General features: G+C 49.0%; 1 protein-coding gene across 1 annotated transcript in view; it reads right to left on the bottom strand.

Moving 5' to 3' along the window:
* RREB1 (ras responsive element binding protein 1) overlaps positions 1-7,214 on the bottom strand; it is a 146,659-nt gene extending 139,445 nt beyond the window's left edge. Inside the window, 1 exon segment of the mRNA XM_010381707.2 lies at positions 6,962-7,214. The gene's annotated coding sequence lies outside the window, so the exon portion shown is untranslated.
* Between the last annotated feature and the right edge of the window lie 292 nt (positions 7,215-7,506).

Here is a 7,506-nt window from a genome sequence, read left to right on the forward strand (position 1 = left end):
AGCAAGTAAGGGCTAGTTCAAACACATTTAAAAAAAAAAAGTATACTCCACATACCTTAGAGCATGAAGGAGGCTACAGATGACAGCACCAGAGCAAGTTTCCCAAATACCTGAAGAGGTGCCTGGGAAAGCTGAGCCATCTACCAGAACAGCTTCACAGAGCCAATGAATATGTTTTGTTTTAGAAGCAGATGACTTCTAGAATTTTCATTTACTATGGGGTTTTCAAATACATTTAATGCCACTTAATGTTCTCCTCAACCCCAAATTTTCTGTGAAAATTAGAACTTGCCAACCATGGTACCTCAGATACAAATAAGAGCTTACTTGCTTTACGGAATTTCAGATTTATAAATATATCACATGCAATACAGGGAGTGCACCCGGTGGACTTGGAGATGAGACCCAGGCCACGACTACCGTACCTTTCAAGCAGGCTTTCTCAACCTCAGCTCTGCTGACATATGGGGGGTGTTCTGTGCACTCTAAGATGTGGAGCAGCATCTCTGGGGTCTATGTACTAAAGGCCAGTAGCAACTCACCCCTGCCACCCTCCTCCCCAAAAACAAAAATGTCTCCAGACATTGCCAAAAGTCTCCTGGGGGCAAAACCACCAGGTTGAGAACCACTGCTTCAAAGAGTAAGCCCCAAGCTTATCATCTGCTTTTTCCTTAAAACTCATCCCTCAGCCTAATCAACATGGTGAAACCCTGTCGCTACTAAAAATACAAAAGTTAGCTGGGCTTGGTGGTGTGTGCCTGTAGTCCCACCTGCTCAGGAGACTGAGGCAGGAGAATCACTTGAACCCTGGAGGTGGAGTTGCAGACAGCCGAGATTGTGCCACTGTACTCCATCCTGGGTGAGAGTGAGACTCTGCCTCACCTAAGTGAACCACATTAAGAAGTTTGCTAGTTCTGTTAGTCTCCCAGCACTAAAAACAAAAAGTGCTGCGTTTCCCCAATTTGAACATAGACTCCTAGGCAAAATTTGACTAAGGTAATGGAGGTGTGCAAAATTCTGGAAAGGAAATCCAGAATGGATACCCACAAAGCTTCCTGAGCTCAAAATATACCACTTTCTTCCATTTATACATTTTGACTTTCTGGAACATTAATTTATTCTTACAACAATCTCATGAGGTAGAAAGGCTACTAAAAAGATGCGTATCATCACATTCATCAACAGAAATGCTACCAAGAGCAAGAGTGCTTTTTAAAATTTCCTTATACTTTCAAACTCAATTGGGTTTATTTTGAAAAGGATCTAGTCTTATTTAAAACACACACACACCACACACGTGGAGATAAATAGGCAGTATATATTTAATGCTGCTAAGTCCTCTTGAGGTCAAGCTGACTCTGAAAAGCAGCTGTTCTACAGGGCTAGGCTGGAGTTAGGAGTTCTGGGTTCCAAGTTTGATTTATTATCAGTCCCTGGGTGGACCACAGCGCAGCTGTAAAATGGGTCAACATACCCACCCAACTCTTAGTGTTCCTCTAAGCATAAACATGGAATCTTTGCTAAAGGCCTCCACAAAAGCAGGGTGAAATTAACTAAGCCCTAGAAGGCATATCTGAATGAAAAAGAAAACTTTTGAAGGGATTAAACCACCAGAAGTATCACACACTTTTATAACAATCCTATCCTATAGTCTCTGAAAAGAGTGAAAAAGAGATGAAATACCAAGCAAGCTAGGGAAAAACAAATAGAGCATTTAAAAGCTTTATCTAATTACCCCCACTGAGACGTTTTCTCTTCAGTCTGGCTGTCTGACAATGCCTGTGGGGGTTTTCATTCTCTTTCTCCACCCACCCTCATGATGTCTGCAAGCCCTCAGGTGAATCCCTGCAGGAGCAGTCAGTGCCCAGTCCCGGGACTTCACAGAGGTTTTCGAATTCTCTTAGCATTACTTGCTTGAATCACACTGAACAAACAGTCTCCACCCTCTCCCACTGCTTTTGTCTGAAGCACCTATTCACAGGCAGCCACCTTTACTGGTGAGCAGGCTGGCTAACTTCAATACCCTTGAAGTCCCACCAAAAGCAAGATGCACCCGTCACTCCCAGTCTCCTCCTCCCCATCCGCTTCACCCCAATCTGCCACTGCCAACGGCAGAGTGCAATCCCCAGCTACACTCGGCTGCAGTTCAGACCACGATGAACACCAGGGAACATGACAAGAGAAACTGAGTGGAGCACAGTCGATGACACTGCAGACAGGACTGCTAACATAAAAGGAAAAACCCCTCTCCACCTTTCTCATTCTTTTACCTCCGTAGTAATGAAAACAGCAGCAGTCTTCTTTTCTGTCTTCTGCCTTCTACGGGAGTGGGGGAAATTAAAACGAAGTGATGCATTTCAGAGAGCACACCGTATGCTTCCTCTGGGTTTCATATAGTGTACCTTTTCCCTCTGATATAAGGCGAGGTCCCTGCAACCCTCACCCCCGTGTGGAAATCACTGTCTGACCCTTGCTCTTTGAAAAGTGCCATGGCTACTTCTACTCAAAAATCACTCCCTAAATCAGGAAAGAAAGAGAGAAAAGAAACAGAAAGAAAATTCATTTATCAACTTCTTAATCATATTTGGATATAAAAAATATGACTCAACACTGCCTGTTCAATAGGTCAGATGTACACAAATTAACCTTGAAGCAGGGAAACTTTTGGCTTACAACAGGCTTACCATTCAGCCAAGAGATGATAATTACGAATCATGGTTTCAATTAGATTTCAACCATTTTATCTCACTGAAAAACTTCAAGATACTTGAACATACTTATGGCAGAAATGTAATATACATACCTATTTTTGTTTTCTAACATTTGGCCAGTCCTTCCAAAGATACTCTGAACCTAACATAATTATTTTTAAAAAGATATCCATGAACTGGGCGGAATAAGCTGTACCAGGGAGGTGGAATGAAATGGAGGAGGAGCCCTATCAAAACCTAATCTAAGGGAATGATAATCTCAGTAAAGGGGGAAAGAAAGCTATTGTCCCCTTATCAGGACAGACTACATTGCATACTTTGTATTGATACTAAATTGCATTTCTATCTTTGAATACAAATCTGTTTGATGTGGAATAAATGAAAGACATAACTTTATGGATTATGTAGACTTTCCAAAACAAACCAAGGAATCAGTTATTATTACTAGAAATAAGAGGGTACTATACACACAAACCCTCAGGAAGGTTCAACCTGAACACATTGACAATAATCAAGAAGTCCACCAGACAAATTGCCATCCAACACCACAAGGCTGGTCATAGAGTACTGAACTTCAATTAAAGACACTTACAAAAGAAAGAGATTATTTAAATACAGTAACAAAACCAAAACAAACTTTAACATCCTACCTTCCCAGGTCAAAGGACACAGAAGATTCAGAAATTAATTAAACCCAGTAAATAATGTAAAACAGGGAAGGATTCCCTTTCAAAAATGCTTTGGTTAATTTTAGCATCCTTCTGTTTAGCTGCTTAGCAACCCTTATCCTATGACCTTCTAAGCACCACCTACTTTTCAGAAGGATAATGAATAGAAACATCAAAAGAATTCACTTCTGTTTCCAAAGAATATATTTAACCAATTTTTATAGGAGTTAAATTTGTATTAATTATGCCGTGCAAAATCCTAAAAGGGTAGCATTTTAAAACTTCATTAACTGGGACATTTCCTTAGCTGAAGGTGATAAACGATGTTAGCAAGTGAGCATAAGATAGCAAGCAAAGACTTCCAAACTGACCTCAGAAGTGGAATAACACAACAGCTCAAAATTGAAGAGCAAAAACGACCTAAGGCAGCTACACTGTACAGTGCCTGGCACACAGCAGGTAACCAATAAACTGCTGTTGATCAGATGCTGGACTAATAAGTGTAGGTTTCTTTCCTTCCTTCAACATGTTGTACCTGTGTTGGATACAAATAAGGCCTTGGGAGTCTGCCTGAAGAAATTAAAAAAACCCTTCAATCAAAAGGTCGCTTGTTGGAATATGTAACTAGTTAGGAATGGATGCACCACCTGTACCAGCTCAATAAGACGCATGTTCCCCACCACATAACAAACACTTGTCTGCCATAAAAGCTTAGCGTCTGATTTTCTGATGAGAAATAAAGCAGTATCTACAAAAACCCAGAGAATGATATTTCACGTAACAGTAAGCATCAGCAGCATTTCTTAAGAGTATTACACATCCAGCAAATCCTCTTTTAAAACAAGACATTCTAAAATGCAACCAGTTTAGCAGTATTTTTAAGACAAAGACAATGCAAGTTCATTAACCTAAAATGGAGCACAAGCTAAGCAAATAACTAAATCAAAGAGTTCTTCTCTCCCTTTCTTTTGTAAAAATGGGGGAAAGGTATTTTTTTTAACACATTTAAAACTTGATTAAAGTCATTCAAATGTTTAATTCATCAGTGTAACCAAAGCTCAAAGCACATCAAAGCAGGACCCATCAGCGGGTACCCAGAAAGCTCCCTCCAAAGGGCAGAGGTAAACACATCCATACAGACACACGCACACACACCACCCCTAAAATTAGTGATCCGTCTTTGTATAAATTACTTGTAGAGTAGCTCGAACCCATTCCTTCAAAAGTTCTGTGGACTCTTGAAGGTAGTACAGAACTCAACGTTTGTTTTTCAAAGAGATTTTAGCCAACACTTTGGCCTCTAACTCAGACTTCCGGGTTGAAATATGTCTTAGAAACTATACCTGCCTACTTGAAAAAGCACCAAATCTAAAGGATGATTTATTTTCGTGGGTGTGAAAAAACAAAACTAAACCACATTCTTTTCTTGGCAGTTCTCTTTTTCCCCACTCCACTTCAATTAAACTTATTTCAGAATCAACTCGCATATATGCAGGGTCCACTACATATATAAAGGGGAAAAAAAAATCTCAAAAATAATGGGGATGCACTAGCAACTCTGCCTTTGCAGAAATCATTTCAAGTCTTCTTAAGACAGAAATTCCTCGCTATTTCCAGCAGCACCATTCAACAGACAAACTTTATTCCCACTGGCTTTTAAAGAGCTAAGCTTAAATCTAAACGCTTAAGAGGGTTCAATTTTCTACTAATGAAAACCCCCGGACAGGTTTTTCAACATACCAAAACATTATATTTTTTTATTCACCCTTCTGTCTGTCTCCACATCCACCACCATCACAAGCAGCAGCAGCAGGAGCATCCTCAAAAGACGAAAACCCCTCCAAAGTGCCCCGAATGTGTGCTGCTGCTGGCTCTGAAGCCGTGTAGAATTTCGTAATGGAATGTGAACTGCTCGTCCGGATCTGGGCTCACGTTCTATCTCCTAACCAGTAAGGAGCGAGAGAGGGCAAATCTGCTGAGCAAGGAGAAATACTTTCCTCCTCTTTTATAACCCATCACGGATGCACGGCGGCCGAGGGGCGCGAGCTGCACGCGGCGCCTGTCAAGCTGCCCGGGCCCGCACCCCGTGGGGTCCCCGCGTCCCCCAGCTCCCCGCCCCGCCCGGAGAGGAAGGCGGCCTCGCCGACCCGTGGGCTCGGCCGACGCGCCCCGCACTCACGCGCGGCCGCGGAGCAGGTCACATCCTCGACGCGCCCTTGGCCCGGTCCAGAAAACACGCCGCTTCCCAGGGAGGGGGTCGGCGACGGGAAGGACCTCCCCTGCTCCTTAGCAACCATTAAGGTCGCAGTTTCCTAAGAGACCGCGAGCGGGGAGGGGGCGCGGGGGGCCCGGCCCGAGGCTTGTGAGGGAAGGGGGGGGCAACAGACCCCCTCCCCCCACCCACCTACACGCTGGGGGCCGTGATGGGAGGAGCAAGGGAAGCCCCAGAACTCGCAAAAAACTGGTCCAGCGGGCGGCGGACAAAAGTTTCCGAGCGCGCTCCACAGCTGGGCGGTGGAGCGGGCCCCGGCGGCCGGCCCCGCCTCGGATGCTCCCGGCCTCCTTCCTGTGCTCGTGACGGCGCCGAGCCCCCCACCCCCTCCCCCGCCCGCGAGGCAGGCTAACTCCACACCGAGGGCTCCCACGAAAACACGCACCCCGCCAATGGAAGGGCGAGGGAACAATACGTTCCCGCACGGCTCGGGCCCGGTCCCCTCCTCCCCTGGTCCCCCAGGGCAGTGGTCGGCGTGACCACGACCTCCAGCCGGGAACCGGCGAGGGCGCGGGGCTGCCCGCGGCCCCCTCCCGGCCGGCGCCGTCCGCCCGGGAGGATCAAAGTCCGCAGAGCAGGGCGCGGCGGATGCTCCCACCGAGCAGCCCCGAGCAGGCACCCCCGCTCGAGCACCCCGAGCAGACACCCCCAAGCCGGCACCCCCGGATACCTTACGGCGGCGGCGGGAGAGCGGGCGCCGTCATCTCCGCGCTTCCCGGCCCGAGAGGGACTCGAAAGTATGTAGGAGAAAAGTTTCCCCTCCCACATGGGGGGGAGGATGTCGAGGGAGAGAGGGCGGAAGATGGAGAGCAGCGCTGGGAAGATGTTTCTGGCCGGCAGTGCGCGCACCATCCGAGTCCCGGCGGTGCTGGTTAAAAATAAACTCGGCGGCGCGGGTCGGGCCGGATTCCTGCGCTCAGACGGCTAATATGGATGCGCATCAGGTCCTGCTGGCGGGGTTGCTGCGGCGGCTCGCGCTGGGAGCTGGTTGGCAGAGCCGGCGGCTCGGGAAAGGGAAAAGAGCGGAGGAAGGGGAGGAGGAGGAGGAGGAGGAACGGCCCGGCGCGCAGCCCGAGGGGAGAGGGCTGCCCGGCTCATCCCTGGCCGCCCCGCCAGCCCGAGCGCACGCTGCGCGGCGTGGGGCGTGCGGGTCCCGGGCTGCGGGACACGCCGAGTTTCAAAAGTACAACGCGCTCTGCAGACTTCACCCTCCCCATCCCCAAAGTTCTTTAAAAGGTCGCTCCGGCTGTGCCCCAGACGTCTCGCTGCCGCCGGAGTACCGCGAGTCGGAACCCGGGGCACGTACTTACGGCCGGGCAGGACGCTTGGCTCCCAGGCATGATGCGTTGGGGACCGGTGGGCTTCAGGGAGAGACCGAGGAGAGATGCAAACTTGTTCCGGAAAAGGAATCAAAATGGCGTTTCTGGATGTGCAAAGTTCATCAACTCCGCAGTCACTTCCCCTCCTCCTCTTCTCCCACAGGGAGGGAGGTGGGCGAGGAGCTGGCGACCCCAGCGCCCCAGCCGTCGTCCCGGCCCCCGTCTCGGCCCCCCGCCCAGCTTCCTCGCCCGCACGCTCGGAGTCTCGCTCTCCCCCCTCACCCTGATAAGTAGACACATCACGTGTTGCTCCTGCGAGTCTCCTGGGGACGTGTTACTGAGCGGCCGCGGCGGCGGCGGCGGCGCTCGGACTGGGGGGGGTGAGGGGGAGGACCGCGGTACCCGCCTGTCCCCACCGCCGCCCCCGCCCCGACTTTAGCAGGGTGACCGCAGTTGCCATCCCGGGATGGATGGAGGTGGAGTCCCCTCCCCACCCCCCACCGCAGCCCCAGGTTTGCCCTACGCCCTCCCAAGGC

Source organism: Rhinopithecus roxellana, chromosome 4, assembly GCF_007565055.1.
Source record: "Rhinopithecus roxellana isolate Shanxi Qingling chromosome 4, ASM756505v1, whole genome shotgun sequence".
NCBI classification, from domain to species: domain Eukaryota; kingdom Metazoa; phylum Chordata; class Mammalia; order Primates; family Cercopithecidae; genus Rhinopithecus; species Rhinopithecus roxellana.